The following is a 17,198-nucleotide window of genomic DNA, read 5'->3' on the forward strand; positions in this document are numbered from 1 at the left end:
ACTCCTGGGCTCAGGCAATCCTTCTGCCTCAGTCTCCCAAATAGCTGGGACTACAGGCACATACCGCCATGCCTGACTACATTTTTAAAAACTTGTTGTAGAGATGAGGTTTTGCCATGTTGCCCAGGCTAGTCTTGAATTCCTGAGCTCAAGTAATCCTCTTGCTTCAGCCTTCCAAAGTGCAGGCATGAGCCACCACGCCGTCTTGTGATTTCTTCATTCTCTTTTTTCTTTTCTTTTCTTTTTTTTTTTTTACTGGACTCCTTTTGTACAACAAGAAGTTTGAACTTTTTTTTTTTTTTTAAGGTAACTGGAAATTATCAAGTTGTTTTCTGAACAATGTTTAATACACATATACAGACACACACACACCATAGGTAGTAGATTATTTTTTACCTTCCTTTTTACACTGGAGGAAACTGAGCTAGAGTCATTAATTATCCAGCTATTCTGTGGCAAAGACTAGATTGGAGCCCAGATCTTCTGGAATTGGACTCCTAGTTCGCTATCCTTTCATGCTTCCACACTGTCTTCAGGATAGAGAGATTTAATTATCTACCATGAAACTGAAGATGACAGAAAAGATCAAAGGCAGAAGGGAGCTTCAGGAGAAGCCAGTAAGGAGGGCCAAGCTCAAAACTTTTATTATCTTTAAATGGGCACTGAATAGAGTTTTGACAATGAATCACATCTTGCTTTGTTCTTGTTTCTCTGATGAGATTTACTTGCTAGAAGGTGATGATGTTTGCTACAATATGAGTGACATTTAAACACAGAGCCTTTTTTGTTTTCTTTTAAATGGGTCATGGTATTTCACCCAAGAGGAAATGAAAGTCTCATAAAATTATAATTTGGAATAGACATTAGTGACAATTTTGTCAGTTTTCTTGATAAGTAGAAAGATAGGAAGAATATCATTGAACAAGTTTGACAATGTGAAGACCTGAAACCAACTCATTTTCAATGATTCACAAAGGAGATCAAAGAGCAGAATTTCTCTCTGTTGAAGTATAGTTTTATTGTTCAATAATTCACTTGGCAAGACTTTCTTCGGAATTTCACAGCAACACCACCAAGGCTAGTTTTGGTAATTAGCTTAGGATTTGAGGAGAATCAAATGAAACTTGATTAAATTGGTTGGTTAAATGAAACTTTGATCATTATTTGTCCAAAATTATAGACATCATGTAATTTAAGGGAAGGAAAGGAACAGCAACTGTTTGGGATAATTAGGAATTTTTAAGTGCAAAAAGCCTGGTTTTATGTAACTTTGAAATAATCATTTCTTTTTTAGGTCACAGTAGCAGCTTTCTAGACCCAGTGTCATGGCCCTTTGTCCAAACTGTGGGCCCTTCATGGTGATATGAATCTTCTGAAAAGAGGTCAAAGTAGCTTGAATATATATGACAGTCACATTCAATCTAGTTTTTGCAAGTCTAGATGACTAATATTTTTGATAGAGTAAGCTGCAAATCTGAAACATTCATTCTACAAGTAAAAACCTGCATGTATGTCTTCTTTTGAGAAGTGTCTAGTCATATCTTTTGCCTACTTTGTAATAGGGCTGTTTGATTTTTTCCTTTTGGCACATTTGAGCTCCTTTTTGATCCTGGATGTTAGGCCTTTGTCAGATATACAGTTGGCAAATATTTTTTCCCAGTCTGTGGGCTGTCTCCCCAATCTCTTGATGGTTTCCTTTGCTTTGCAGAAGCTTTTTAGTTTGGTGGGGTCCCACTTGTCTGTCTTATCTCTTATGCTTGGGCATTTGGAGTTGTGACCAGGAATTGGTTGCCAGTTCAAATTTCCATAAGGGTGTCTCCTGTATTTTCTAAGCTTCTTATAATTTGAAGTTTTACATGTAGGTCTTTGATCCATTTAGAGTTGATTTTTGTGTATGGTGATAGGTAGGGGTCCTGTTTCAATCTTCTGCATGTCATCCGCTAGTTGTCCCAGCACCATTTACTAAACAGGTTCTCCTCTCAGTGGTTGTTGTTGGAGGCTTTGTCAAAACTGAATTGGTTGAGAAATTGATGCTTTGCCTCCTCAATCTCTATCCTGTTCCCTTGGCCATATGCCTGTTCTTGTACCTATACCAGGCTGTTTGGATTACTGTAGTCTTATAGTAAAGTTTGAAGTCTGGAAGTGTAATACCCTCCTGCTTTGTTTCTTTTGCTAATTGTTTTGGCTATTCGTGGTCATTTATGTTTCCATATGACTTTCTCTATGGTCATTTCCAGGTCTGAGAAGAATGATGATGGTAATTTAATGGGTATTGCGTTAAATCTGTAGATTGTCTTTGGTATAATGTACATCTTAACAATGTTGATTCTTCCCATTCGTGAGCATGGAATATTTTTTCCATTTATCTGTGTCTTGAATTTCTCTGAATAGTGTTTTGGAGTTTTCGTTGTAAAGGACTTTCACTTCTCTGGTTAAGATGATGCCGAGGTATTTCATTTTTTTTGCAGCTATTGTGAATGAGATTGTGCTTTTTATTTGGTTCTCTGCCTGTTTGCTGTTCGTGTAGGAATGCAAGGGCCAGCTCTTAAGAGCTCTGACAAAACTATTTCCTGCATTTTGAATCCTAATACTGGACCATAATTAGACTCACCTATAATTGAGACGCAGGATAATGCAGTTGTTCAAAGTATAAACTTGGAAACTAGACTGCCTGAGTTCAATTCTTATGTCCACCACTGATTTATTAGCTTTATGTTCTTGACAAAGTTATTTGATCTCTATGTGCTTATTTTCCTCATCTGTAAACTGGCAGATAACAATGATGCCTCACTTACAGGAGTGTGAGAATTAAATAGATTGCAACATGTAATTTATTGAGGCAGGCTTAGGGTCTCTTTCCATTCTTTGCCTGAGTCAAGTACATTGGAAAAAACCTTCCTTTGAAATGTTTAAACACAAAGCAAAGGAAATCTGAAGATGAATGAGAATGTATGGGGCCTGTTCAAAGTAAGCACTAAATGCTGTGCTAGTGCTGCTGCTATTACTATTATTTTAGGGATGCAGAAAAGAATATAAAGAAATTCAGCAGTGTCCAAACTGTGATTTTTAAAAAATTAATTCCATGCAGCTTTAAGTCTATTTCTTATATTGCTGAACTCTCTGAAATTTCAGCTTGATGTACTATTCTTCTATATATGTGGTTCCTTAAAGAGGCCAATAAAGCTACAGCTCAATAAAGTATGTGTTTTGGATAAAATAAGGCTGTGAGCTGAGGCATTTAATCACAGAGGCAGCCTCAGGGTCTCGATCCATTCTTTGCTTGCTTTTCAAAGCAAATTGCTAAATATGTTTTCTCTTTCACAAAGGTTTTTTGAAGTTACTTGGCTATGACAACCTTCTTGAAATGTAAAACAATTTTAATTTTTATTGGGATTTGCTTTAGGAACATTCTTAGTGTTGGTACTGATATATTTTAGATAGTAATTTCATCCAGAAGATCTTATAGATTACTATATGATCTTATAGATTACTATTATGAGCATGGAATATTTTTCCATTTCCTTGTGTCATATGAGCAGCTAACAGATACATGAAAAAATGTCTAGCCTCGCTAATCATCAAAGAAATGCAAATTAAAGCCACAGGGAGATACCCCCTAACTCCAGTCAGGATGGCCATCATCACTAACTTAGAAAACAACAGATGCTGGAGAGGATGTGGGGAAAATGGAACACTTCTACACTGTTGCTGGGATTGTAAACCAGTACAATCTCTGTGGAAAACAGTGTGGCGATTCCTAAAAGGCCTAAAAATCGACCTGCCATATGACCCAGCAATCCCCATTTTGGGAATATACCTCCAGGAACTCAAATCACTCTATGAAAAAGATACCTGCACATGCATGTTTATTGCAGCATTACTCACAATAGCAAAAACATGGAACCAACCGTGCTGCCCACTGAAAGTGGACTGGATTAAAAAAATGTGGTACATATACACGATGGACTAATATGCGGCCATAAAGAAGGACACAATTATGAATTCAGCAACTTGGATGGATTTAGAGTCTATAATTCTCAGTGATCTATCACAGAAACAATGAACTGAGTAACAATGTTCTCACTCATAAATGGACCCTGAACAATTATCAAATATTATAAGAAAGGAATTGGCAGTAGTAGGAAACTGTCGGGGGTTGGGGGAACACACTTCATCAATAAGGGTACCTGGTCTCAAACAGGTGAAGTGAGGATCAAAGTGAGACACAAACTTTACTGTACAATGACCATTTGTATACCTAACCCTGAATTATACCCTACATCTTTAAAATAAAAATTTTTTTTTTAAGTGAAAAGCCTTTAAAATTGTCAAAAATATAATTCTAGGCCTTAAATAAAATTTGACTAGGCATAAACAAAGTTGAATTTCACTTTGAGTTGCTGATAATCTAAGTTATGGTTGGTGTCCTTTTTATTCTGCTGTAAGACCACCTCTACTTTGTGTTAGCATAGGAAGTGGGGTGCTATGTGAACTTTTTGCCAGTAGGCAAAATTGTTGCAGTAGTCTTTTAGCTAGCTGGTCTCCTTACTTCTATTCTATTTATACACATATTGCCAGTGGAACAATTTTTTAAAGACATTTGAATCTTGTGATTAAAGTACTAACTTTACAGTTTGAATTAAAAATTATTCCTTGCCCAATTCCAAACTGGTATCGTCTTCACTCCTCCATCACTACCTCCAAACAAGCACACACATACATACACACACAGTTTAACCACAACGTGCTACTTGCTCTTCTTTTCTTTGCACATGCTATTCTCACTGCCTGTACTACTCTTGACTCTCCCCCCACCTTTAAAATCTCAAGACCCAGATCAAAAATCACTTCCTCTTTGAAGTTGCCCGGAACTTGCCTCCTATTGGTGCTCTCTTCTCTGAGTACTCAAAGCGCTTTATAAATTCATCATTTTATGGCACTTGCCAATATGCTAGTAATCCATAAACTATGAGACGTTCCAATACGGGGAAATCCCACACAGAGTAACCCCATAGGGTTACTTTCCCCTTCCTGTTTACTACCTTTGCTTTCATTACTTCATATTTTGCTCTTAAATAGATTTGGGGTGGAAAAAGGATAAGATTCCTGGAAATGGGTGTTAGACTCAAGCAAATCATGGAGAAAGTAAAGAGGAATAGTACTAAGAAATGACAAAAAGAATGGGGAAGGGGAATGGCTTCTATGACTCCAGGGTGGTCTCTCTTGGTCTGCTATTCTCAAGTGAGCATCTGTTATCTAGGAGATGCACAGAAAATAGATATATGTAAATCAAGGATTATCAGTATACAGGATACATTCTGCTTAAGTCTAGGAAAACCAAAGTTAAATCAAGTACATAAAAAAAAATTTTTCCTCAAGTGTTGAGACTGTGAAACTTATACTAATCATATATCCTTTTTTAATATAACAGAAATAAAAATAAATGTTTATGCTGAGGATTAAGTTCAGTTTTAACTTAAAATCTGGAAAAGTATAATAATCTATTAACCACAATTTTAGAAAGATGAGTTATTCACAACTATACTCTAGTCTGATAATAATAGTAACAGTAGTCATTTATTCAATACCTTTTAAATCCCAAGCACTATGAGGAGTATCTTGGGTATATTTTATTTAACCCACACAAAAGACATGCAAGCTAGGTACAATTACTCTCATTTTAGAGAACTGATGTCCTGAGGTCACATAACTTGTCCAATATCACCCAGTTTGCGAGTATAGTTAGAATATGAATTTTAGTATTTCTGCTCCAAAGTACATGTTCTTTCTACCATACTAGTGCAAAGTTACTTCTGAGGAATGATATTTGTGAAGAAATAGAGAGCTTCTCAAAATCTAGACCTTTAAACTAACACCTACAATTCATCAGCAAACAATTCCACTAGTTAAGAAAGACGTATTCAAAAGTCAATAGGGCATCCTTGAAATCACACCTATCACACATAATGACAACAAAAACACTTGAAATAAATGATTAAGTATAATTACCACTTAACTTTTCATCACATGGAGCCTTCTGACATCAGGCCAAGGGCATCATTGTCATGTAAAAGTCATGACCCCACACCCCTATTTGCCCATGGCTCTGTCCCATACTCTTTATTCCTCTGCTTCTCTTGACTTCCTATTTTCTGACCCTGAGTCTGGTCACGTCATCCCATGCTATCTTCCTCTCCTCACTCTCTACCTATACAGTATTCTATGCCTTCTGGGCACAGCCTCCGTGGATGATTCCCTTGACAATTGTCTAGCGTCGAGGTTGGCAATGCAGGGGCAGGTGTCCCTGACAGATACTTTTATGATGGTGTTTATCTAAGAGTGGTTTGAAGACCACTTCTATCAAGATTATCTTGGGGAAGGGGGCCTAGTAAAATATCTGAGTTGACTGTGTCAGGACCTCTGGGGAGGGGATGCCTCAATCTACATTTCAACAAGCTTTTTAGTTGAGTCTCATGTGGGCAGTACTTCATAAGTGCTGTCTTACAAATTCACTGTCATCTTAAGCACCTCTATTCTTTATGTCATACTCTGCAAATGACTCCTGACATGTGATGACTCACTGGCCTGACCTGAATATACCATTGCTCTGCTCCATTAATGTGTTTAACTGAGGGTTGTTTATATTGTTTTAGCCTTTTAGAAAATCATATCCTGAGAATGACTGCCTGTCTTTCACAATCACAAATGGAATTTTTTCTTTATTTCACACATAACCTAAGCTTCCTCAAAGTCTCATCTGTTTGTGGGTACAAATAAAACCACTTAATGTGTATAACTCAAATTTCACTGACTCATGCCCACACCGACGTAATACAAGGCCTCAGTTCCCAGCAGAGTTCTCCCCAAGTGTTTCTGGGATGTCATGAGAGGTGCCTTGCAGGTGCTCTCAGGCCTGCTTTGCTGTGTGGTACTGATGGTTGATGTGTGTTGCTTTTGGAATCATTTAGACTACACCCCTCCATGTCTCCAAGGCTGGTGGCCTTTCTGTAGACACTGATATCCACAACCAGGATGAAGTACTCTCTCTCTGTGATCCACAGCCACAAACCCTCACTGGAAGTGTATTCCCAGGCATCCTGACCTGAATGGAGCCCTTCTGCGCTTGGCTTAGAAGTGGGGAGGATGCTGCTTGCCCAGACTCTAGGTTGTATTTTTTTTTCCACCTAAGCAACACTCATACTCCCCTGGGTCTCCTTTGCTTTCCAAAGTCTCTTGTGAAACCATTTTCTTCCATTTCTGTATGCATCCCCTTTCTCCAACACCCCAGAGAAACACTAGGCTGTGTTTCCTGTCCAATCACTGCCCTGAATGCCTGTGAATAAACTATGTGCCCCAAAGAAAACTACTGTGAAAAATCTAGTTCTTGGAGACTCTTTTACCAGCTCATCGTACATGCTCAGCCCTGTCTGAAGCTCATTTTTAACTTACATCGCCCTCTCTAATTCTACCCAACATGCACACACATATTAAGTTCCTGATTTCAAGGATCTCAGTTGAAAAAGAACCCCTTGGAAAGAGGCTTAAACACACTTGAGAAGGTAGGATAGGCTGTCAGAACTAGAGCCCAAACGTTATGGATCTGAAAAAATGATTTTTTTCTTTAAAAGAAAACATCTAATATTTGAGTTGTAGAATATGAAAGAGAGAAGCAGAGAGTTGAACCACATGCAGGATTCAGCATTTTAAATGGAACATATTGTCCCCTACCTTTCTCCTCCTTTACCATGCAGTGCCAGCTGTCACCCAAAGCTGTTTCCAAACCAATTTCCATTCCTTTATCAGAAAGGAGGACAACATCTTAGCAATAAAAACAGATGACCAGATGCTATTGGTTCCTCTTACTCTGGAACTGCTTTAGAAAGGAAGTTGCATCTTTGCAGAATTATTATTATCAATCAGGCTTTATTGCTTCAGCTTTCTTTATTGCATTCTAACACACAAAGTAATGAAAACATATAATAAAGAGAATAAAACACGTAATGCATCACTGTGCAGATATTGCAATCATAGCAAATCCAATGTAAATGCCCCACGGGGAATACTTGAGTCTTCCAATACATTGCTAACAGTTTGCATGATACTACATCACGTTATTTATCTACTAAAGCTGTCATGCTCTGCTAAACATCGTGCCAGCATCAACCCCAAATAGCACTACTCCTTCCCATCCTCCAAACGGGAGGCATATTTCTTTGCTGTCACTGGTTTTAATGTTTGCAAAGTGGAGCTCCAGCTTCTGAATAATTAATGCGTAATGATTACTAAGCTATGGGTAGTTTACTATTCTAGCCCCTCTGGTCTTTGCAGTGCTGCTTGCTTTAATATGCACTTCGAATTGGAACCAAGAGGTACTAAAAACCATTAAGACGGCATGGAGCTCGGTCAATAATGATTTACAGAGTTTGGCCACAGCCTGGGTTTTTCATTCTTGGCTCTCAAGCCCCATCTGCTGCTCATGCTTTGACTTGGTCTCGGTGGCGGCGTTTCTGCTCTGTTTACACTTACTTAAAGGAGTTGATACTCAAAAGGTCAGGTCAAGTACATACTTCTCTGTGATATTACCAGCTCTGGAAGAACACTGGCAATGGCTAAATACACTTGGAATATTTCTGCCAAATATACTCGTCAAGCTACTTCATGATGTCACACAATGTGGGTACTTAGTAAATATTAAATACTGATAATAATCACAAGGGTGATCCAACCTAGGAACCATAGAAGGGGCTTACATGCTAGCTGGGAGGTCTTTAAAAGAAGGAGCAGTAATTTTCTCATGATGAAGGGAGTCAAAATAATAATGTGAAGACTGACTCTGCTCTGTGTTACTTGTGGTTTCTGCTTGATGACGCTCCCACGGATGAACTAAAACTTCAATGATTCCCTCGTGTTGCAAGCTGTGGCGTCCCAAAGGGCAGAGATGAGTCACTTTAGTGTCCTTGCCTTGCCTGTGAATTGGAATGATTTAATGCTCCATGAATGTATCATGAGGAGACATGGCAATGGCAGGGCAAATCCCCCTTGGGTGGGCATCAGGAAGGGACTAGTGGCTCCTATAATGCCAGTGACTTAAATAGGATTCCATTTGGTGTGTGACCTGGGGCTGATATATAATGTAATATACAGTAGAAAATTGATTGAGATATCTGTGGGATGGCATTAAATAAGAGATAAAAACACCATGCCATTTTCATCAGAGGACCACTTAGAGCCCAGCAACTCAATCATGTTGTCATCTCATGTAATATTATGCCATTTCCTGTCTTTTTAGAATTCTCCAAATATCCCCTTTAAATGAAAACGTTTAACATTTAAAAAATAAATCTATAAATGTTTTGAGTCTGGTTTGGTAGACTGAAAAAAGATCTGCTTATGGTAGGAGATGCTGTTAGTCCTTTGAGGTGGTTCAGAACAGGTCTTTGACTAAGTGGATCCTGGTGACCTACATGCTAGCACAAGTTTAAAAGGTCATACTTGCTATTTCCTCCTCACCCGGCAGACCAAGCCTCATGTACTGTAATTGGTGCTTTGCCCTTTTCAGCTCTTAAATTGTTGCCAGTCCTGGTACTAGGTTAAATGGATGGGACCTGTGTCATTGGTAGAGGGAAGTGCAGCTAACATGTGCATTGCTCCATGACTGTGATTGGTTTGCTAATGAGTCATTTATCTGAGAAGAATGAGTTAAAAGAGAAATATCTGGAGTATTGTGTACCGTGGAATAGCAGACTGAATATAAAGATCTCTGAATATTGTGAAAAATATAGAAGACATTGACAACAAATCAGTGTTACCTTTCATGTTGAAATTTCAGCAGACAAACGCAATCGAGTCAGGCTTCTCCACAGCTTACAGTGTGCATTGGGACCATTGGATGTATTCTTGTACTACTTGGGCTGGCAGCTGATTGCCATAATGATTGAGGTAGCAGGCAGAAGAGTTAGGGAAGCTCAAGGGAGACCACAGAATGGTTCAGCTCAGTCCTAGTGGCTCTCCTTAGGCCCTTGACCCATCTCTCCAGGTGTCAGGATCCTGCCCACTCCTCCAGTTGTTTTTGGTTACCTGTATGGTTGACCCAAGTCATTGAAGGGGAAGAGAAAGTGACTGTCCTCATCAAGTGGGTTGGATGGATCTGAGCAAAGGTCAGTTGAGATGTACTCCTGTTTGTCAGTCATTGGATGACAACCAGGCTGCTGTGGCCCTCCACTTCTTCCTGTGGGGTCTCTCCTTTCCCTTCTTCTCAGTCATGAAATTGTTTTCTGGACTGACGGACATGGGCGCACTGAAGATCCTATTTTTTCCCAAATTTGTACCATTTTGTACCTGCACTTTAGCTTGTCAAATGTGAGTAAATAATTTCACTCCATCATCTCTTTCCCTCTGTTTTAATATTTCTAAGACAATGGGTGGTTCATAATGTCTTGCCTGAGTTGAGGGAGACAATTTGTGGGAAACAGAAAGAAAATCCAAGGAGTCGGGGCGTTGATTTGAGAGGGAGATTGAATTAAAACTTTTAAAATGTTATCTTGCCATATTTGTTGTCAGATATGCAAATAATATACTAAAGTATGTGAAAGCTACTGTGAGTAATATAACCTCTCTATCCCTTCATATTCTTTTTTTCATATGGAATGGATAAAGCAATTGCATCTAATTCTAAAGTGATGAGTATTAAAAAATGTAGTACACATAAAGTGCTTCATTTAGGACTGGACATGTTAAATAAAGACATGCTCAATATTAAAGGGGAAATGTGAAGGTGTTAGCACTCTACCCACTCTAAAAAGGCTGAAAGGCAGATTAGCTTCCAAAAGCTCCTACTCATGGTCAGGAACCGGGTCATGTTCTGACCATAGGCTAGGGACACATGTTTGTGATTTAAATCAGAGGACCTGAATATGAGCCCTGGCTGAACCACTTCCAATTATTGTGTTAGTTTCCTGTGGCTGCTGTAACAAATTACCACAAGCTTTGTGGCTTAAAACAATAGAAATTTATTCTTCCACAGATCTGGAAGGTAGAAGTCTAAAATCAGTTCCATTGGGCCCAAATCAAGGTGTCAGGGGAGACGTTTTTCTTGCCTCTTCCAGCTTCTTAGCGACTGCCAGCGTTCCTTGATTTGTGACTGCACCACTCCAATGTTTGCCACTGTGCCTCCCCACCTCTGTGAGTGTGTGTGGGGTGGGGGCAGTGAGTGTAAAATCTTCCTCTGCATTCCTCTTGCAAAGATACATGTGTTTGTGTTTAGGGCCCACCAGATTATCTAGGAATGTCTCTCCATCTCAAGATCCTTAATCACATCTGCAAAAATTCATTGCCTTATAAAGTAACATTAACAGATTCCAGTGCTTCGGGGTCGGTATATCTAGAAGGCCATTATTCTGCCTAACACTTCTGACCTCTCTTAGCCTTAGTTACCTCACATCAATTGGGAATAATACCTAACTCACAGGTATTGTGAGGATTAATTCAATAATTTACGCACGAGTGCCTCATTAATGTTATTATGCTATGCAAATAGTTGGAAGAAATCTTTGAACATCCAGTGAGACTAATATAACTGCAGTGTGCATCCTACAGTTCCATGGCAAAGTGCAGCATGCAGCCTACATTCTTTGAAATGGTGTTAGGATAAAGTTGAAAATCACAAGAAACTGTCAGTTTGTGTTCAATTTAAACATTTCAGGTCTACTTTTTGCTAGACACTCTTCTGAGAACTGAAATTACAAGGATCAAAAAGCCTTGATCTGGAGGAAATTACATTCTATTTGGGATGGATAGACACATAAAGTTTGACTGCTCTGTGAAAAGAGCATGATAGAATGTCCTCAAGAGTGCTGTGTCATGGAGAGGAAGTGGGGAGGACTTGGACCAGTCTGAAGGAGACCAGAGAGGGCTTCTCATCTTTGTGGGTGATGGCGTTGGAGAAAGCTCAACTTGTCTGTAGGTCTGACCCCACCTTGGCTGCTGTTGCTTTGAGTCATATGTTAAACAGATCATTTCTATGCCCGCTGGCTCTTAAATTTTGGAATGAAATGAGTGAGGAGATATGGAATGAGATAAAAACATAGTTATTTGCTGCTTGATTCTTCTCCAAAGCTTGGAGGCCACAGAGAGTTGTATTGGGAGAATACTTTACAATTCAGCACAAAGAATCCAGGAACATGTTCCAATCATTTTCTCCCACTTCCTAATTTAAAAATACCCAAACCTTTAATAATCAAACCAAATAAATTATGAAAAACCCACTGACAGATGGTGGGTCTGCAATGCTGTCCCTGGAAATAGATTTGTATTTGTGTCATGTTGATGGGAATGAGGATGTTGGTCGATTCCTTTCTGATTCATTATCATGCTACAAGGGCTGCTACCTCGTGATTTCCTGTCAGACCCTTGTTCAGCCTGGGATGGAGATATGGGAATGTGCCATTCATAACTATTGGGAATGGATGTTGTTTTCTCTTCCAAATGTCTCATTTCAGCCTCTAAGTAATTGTGATATAAGATCTAACAGTTGTAGTTCCAGTTTCAGAGAAGTTGATAAATTATGGGGGATCTTATTTGGAAAGACAGGGCATATTTATCAAAAGATAACAACTCCTGGTAGCATATTCCAAAGTAGCAAATGAGTGGCTCAGACACGGGGCTTTAAAGGCATTTGAGAGAGAATGGTGTTTGGGGAAGACCCCAGTGAAGAGGTGGGTCCAGAACTGAGCTTTAGAATGCTGGCGGTGAGGAGGTGGCTTGGAAGGGCTTCTCAGACACACAGGAAGCATGACTCTAGCGAGAGGCACAGGCAAGAATGTGTTGATATGCCTTTGACACAGGAATGTCCATTGGATTAAGTATGTTTAGAGCCATTCGACTGGAAAACAAAAATTTAAATAGGGAGATTCCATTCAGATTCATTTATTCTTCAGCTATTTATTGAAAGTAAACTGTGTGCTTGCCTTGATCCTAAGGTAATGAAATTTGTATTTTGCAATGATAGCAGTGAGAAGCTAAGAATATTTTTGATCATTAGAATAAAGTATAGAAAATAACGATTTAAGCCAAAAGGAAAAAAACCAAACAGCCCCATTAAAAAGTGGGCACTTCTCAAAAGAAGAGATATAGGCAGCCAACAGACACATGAAAAAGTGCTCAGCCTCACTCATCGTCAGAGAAATGCAAATCAAAACCACATTGAGATACCACCTAACCCCAGTAAGAATGGCCATCATTAATAAAACAGACAACAATAGATGCTGGTGAGGATGCAGAGAAAAAGGAACGCTTCTACACTGCTGGTGGGAATGCAAATTAGTGCGACCTCTTTGGAAGACAGTGTGGCGATTTCTGAAAGAACAGAAATTGACCTTTCATATGACCCAGCAATTCCCCTATTGGGAATATCCCTGGAGGAACTCCAATTATTCTACAAAAAAGATACTTGCACATGTATGTTTGTTGCGGCTCTATTTGCATTAGCAAAAACGTGGAATCAACCATGCTGCCCATCAAAGCTGGACTGGATAAAAAAAAGTGGTACATATACACAATGGAATATTATGCAACCATAAAGAAGGACAAACATATGCAGCAACTTGGATGGATTTAGAGTCTCTCATACTCAGTGATCTATTGCAGAAACAAAGAATAGAGTACCAAATGTTCTCACTCATAAGCGGACCTTGAACAATTATCATAATACTATAAGAAAGGGATTGGCAGTAGTGGGAAACTGCCAGGGGAAGGGTGGTGGAATTGGCAGTTGAAGGAAACTGCCAGGGGAGGGAGCGGCACACCTCATCAACAAGGGTACCTGCATAATCAACGTTTGTATACCTAACCCTGAATTCTACCCCACATCTTTAAAAATAAATAAATAAATAAATTAACGATTAAATTTAAAAAGAAAATAACGATTTAGGAAGTTTCATGTGGCTGCCTTGAATAGAGCACATCAAAATGGGGAGATAAGTGAGGGAACACATCACAGGTGAGGGACTTAGATAAGCTAAGGTAGGAGGAGTGGATGCAAGAGACATTGTTGGGGAAAACATGACTATTCTTCTGTGCTTCCACCACACTTTTTAGTACATAAAGTATGCTGTTTATAGAGTATGTTGTTTGTTTTCATGTCTATTTTTCCACTAGAGTATAAGTGCATCAAAGGCAAAGAACATACCTGATTTTCCATGTCTCTTTTCCCTAGTGTTGTGCCTGATACATAAGTAGATCCTCAGTAAATGTTTGTTAGGTTTCTGGTGACTAAATACAGATTGAATATGATAGATGAGGGGGAAGAAAAGTTGAAGAAGACTCAAGTTGTCAAATCTAGAAACAAGAAAGGGTTTTATTTATTATCAATAAAAATAGGAAGAGCTGCAGCAGAGCTGTGCTGAGTGAAGATATTCAGCTCTCACTGGTCAGGAATCTCACATTGAGGTGGTCATGTGATCCTAGAACTAATTTAAGTTTCTAGGTTACATTTGAGAAAGAGAAACAAAGGGACATAGCTTCTAAGAGGGAGTTTCAGAATCTTGAATGGGAGGGAGAAGGGGAGTATAGTTTGAAAAAGCAAATTCTTTAAAATTCGATGTTATACTTGGGAAAGACGCACATTATAAATAATTGTTTATCAATAGGGGAATAAATGTTAAACGATTAATGTATTTTAGTAAGTCCAGTCAGAGATCTTTCCTAGCGCTCTTAAAAATCATGCCTCATTGGTAAAGACTATCTACTCAGCAGGGAGGCATAGAGGAATCTTTTACCTCATTTTTAAGTTTTTATGTGTAAATAGCAAAAAATTTGGTGCCCATTGTAAATCATTCAATTAAGTGATTCAAACAATAAGGAAATATGTAGAATAGAAAGTTAAAAATTCCTTCAGTGCCATCTGCATAGTTTTCATTACAAGCAACCATTGATATACGCCTGGTTTGTTTTCTCTTGTCTTCTTTAATCTGCACATGCAGACACACAGAGGAAATTTTAAATATATTTTTACATATAACTGAGACCATTTATTTTGGGATGTCACTTTTTGAAAACATTTATGATCCTTCCACCTGTAAATGTAAAAAACAGCCTCATGCTTTTAGCAGTTGTATAGCATTTTATTGTAATAATAATAGTTGGCATTATTTAAGTAAGCATCTGTTGTCAGGTCCTGTATTGAGTATTATGATAATTTCATTAATACTCATGCCAGTCCTAAGGGGCAGTTACTTCTATTATGCCTATTTTGTAGATGAAGAAACGAAGGCACTACGATGCTGGGTAAGTTTCCCATGGCTACAGAGATCACAAATGTCAGAGACAGAGTTTTATTTCAGGCAATCTGATTCTAGAATCCTTATTCTATACTGCCCTCCTGTGTATCTACCATAATTTATTTAAATAATTACCACTAATGGATGCTTACAATGCTTTCATTTCTTCAATTTATTCATTTATTCCTTGAGTAAATACCTTTTGAGTGCCTATTATCTCCCACATAGTGGTCTGGGTACTGGGGATTCAACAGTGAAAAAACTAGATAAAAATCCCTGCCCCCATGGAGTCTACTGGAGAAGACAGACAAGGTACATAGATAAAATGTATAATAGATAACAGTGGGAAAAATGCAGCAGAGAATGGTGATAGGAACTGTTGAGGGTAGAAAGCTGGAATTTCAAATAGAGTTTAGGTAAGGCTTTCTGAGAGACTAACATTTGAGAGAGACCTGAAGTAACAGCACCTGCCTCATAAGTATCTGAGGGAAGAGTGGTCAAGGTAGAGGGAACAGGAAGTGCAAAGACTTTGAGGAACAGCAAGAGGCCAGTGTGGTTGGAGTGGCCTGAAAAAGCGAAATAGTTGTAAAAGATAATGGCAAAGAGTTATGGGGAGTCAGATCATGTCAATCTTGTGGTCTTTTAAATTTTTATTTTAAAAATATGGGGTACAATTCATGATTAGGTACATAAGTGGTCATCATGCATGTGAAGTTTGAGTCTCTCATTGGTCCTCACTTGACCTGGTTTGACATCAGGTACCTTATGTGCCCCTCTCCCCTGGTAGTGTCCCGCTACTGCCAATCCCTTTCTTGGTAGTATTACGATAAATATTCAGAGTTCACCTATGAGTGAGAAATATGGTACTCAGTTCTCTGCTTCTGTAATAGATCACTGAGAATGATAGACTCTAATCCAAGTTGCTGTGAAGTCCATAATTTTGTCCATTTGTATGGTTGTGTAATATTCCATCTTGTATATGTACCACATTTTATTAATTCCGTCCACTTTCGAGGGGCAGCACGGTTGATTCTATGTTTTTGCTATTGTGAATAGTGCTGCAATAAACATGCATGCACAAGTATCTTTTTTGTAGAATGATTTGAGTTCCTCTGGGTATATTCCTAGAAGGGGGATTGCTGGGTCATATTAAACATTTTTATATCTTTTAGAAATCACCACACTGTTTTCCACAAACGTTGTACTAGTTTACACTCCAACCAACAGATGCAGAAGCATTCCCCTTTCTCCGTATCCTTTCCAGCATCTGTTGTTTTTCTGAGTTATTAATGATGGCCATCCTGACTGGAGTTAGGTGGTATCTCAGTGTGGTTTTGATTTGTATTTCTTGGATGATTAGTGAGGCTAAGCATTGTTTCATGTATCTGTTTGCAGCTTATATATCTTCTTTTGAGAAGTGTCTATTCATATCTTTGCCCACTTTTTAATAGGGTTGTTTGTTTTTTTTCCTTTTGGCACGTTTGAGCTCCTTTTAGATCCTGGATTTTAGGACTTTGTCAGATATACAGTTGGCAAATAATTTTTCCCAGTCTGTGAGCTGTCTCCCCACTCTCTTGATGATTTCGTTTGCGTAGCAGAAGCTTTTCAGTTTGATGAGGTTGCACTTGTCTATCTTATCTTTTAGGTCTTTTGCGGTTTTAACCAGGAATTGGTTGCTTATTACAATTTCCATAAGAATGTCTCTTGCATTTTCTAAGATTCTTATAGCTTAAGGTTTTACATTTAGGTCTTTGATCCATTCAGAGTTGATTTTTGTGTACGGTGATAGTTAGGGGTTTGTTTTAATCTTCTGCATGTGGTCAGCCAGTTTTCCTAGCAGCATTTACTGAATAAGTTCTCCTCTCCCCAGTGGTTGTTGGTAGAGGCTTTGTCAAAGATAAGTTGGTTGAGAAATTGAGGTTT

The sequence above is a fragment of the Carlito syrichta genome, unplaced genomic scaffold (assembly GCF_000164805.1).
Source record: "Carlito syrichta isolate Samal-C Ts95f unplaced genomic scaffold, Tarsius_syrichta-2.0.1 Scaffold305739, whole genome shotgun sequence".
In the NCBI taxonomy this organism is placed as follows: Eukaryota; Metazoa; Chordata; class Mammalia; order Primates; family Tarsiidae; genus Carlito; species Carlito syrichta.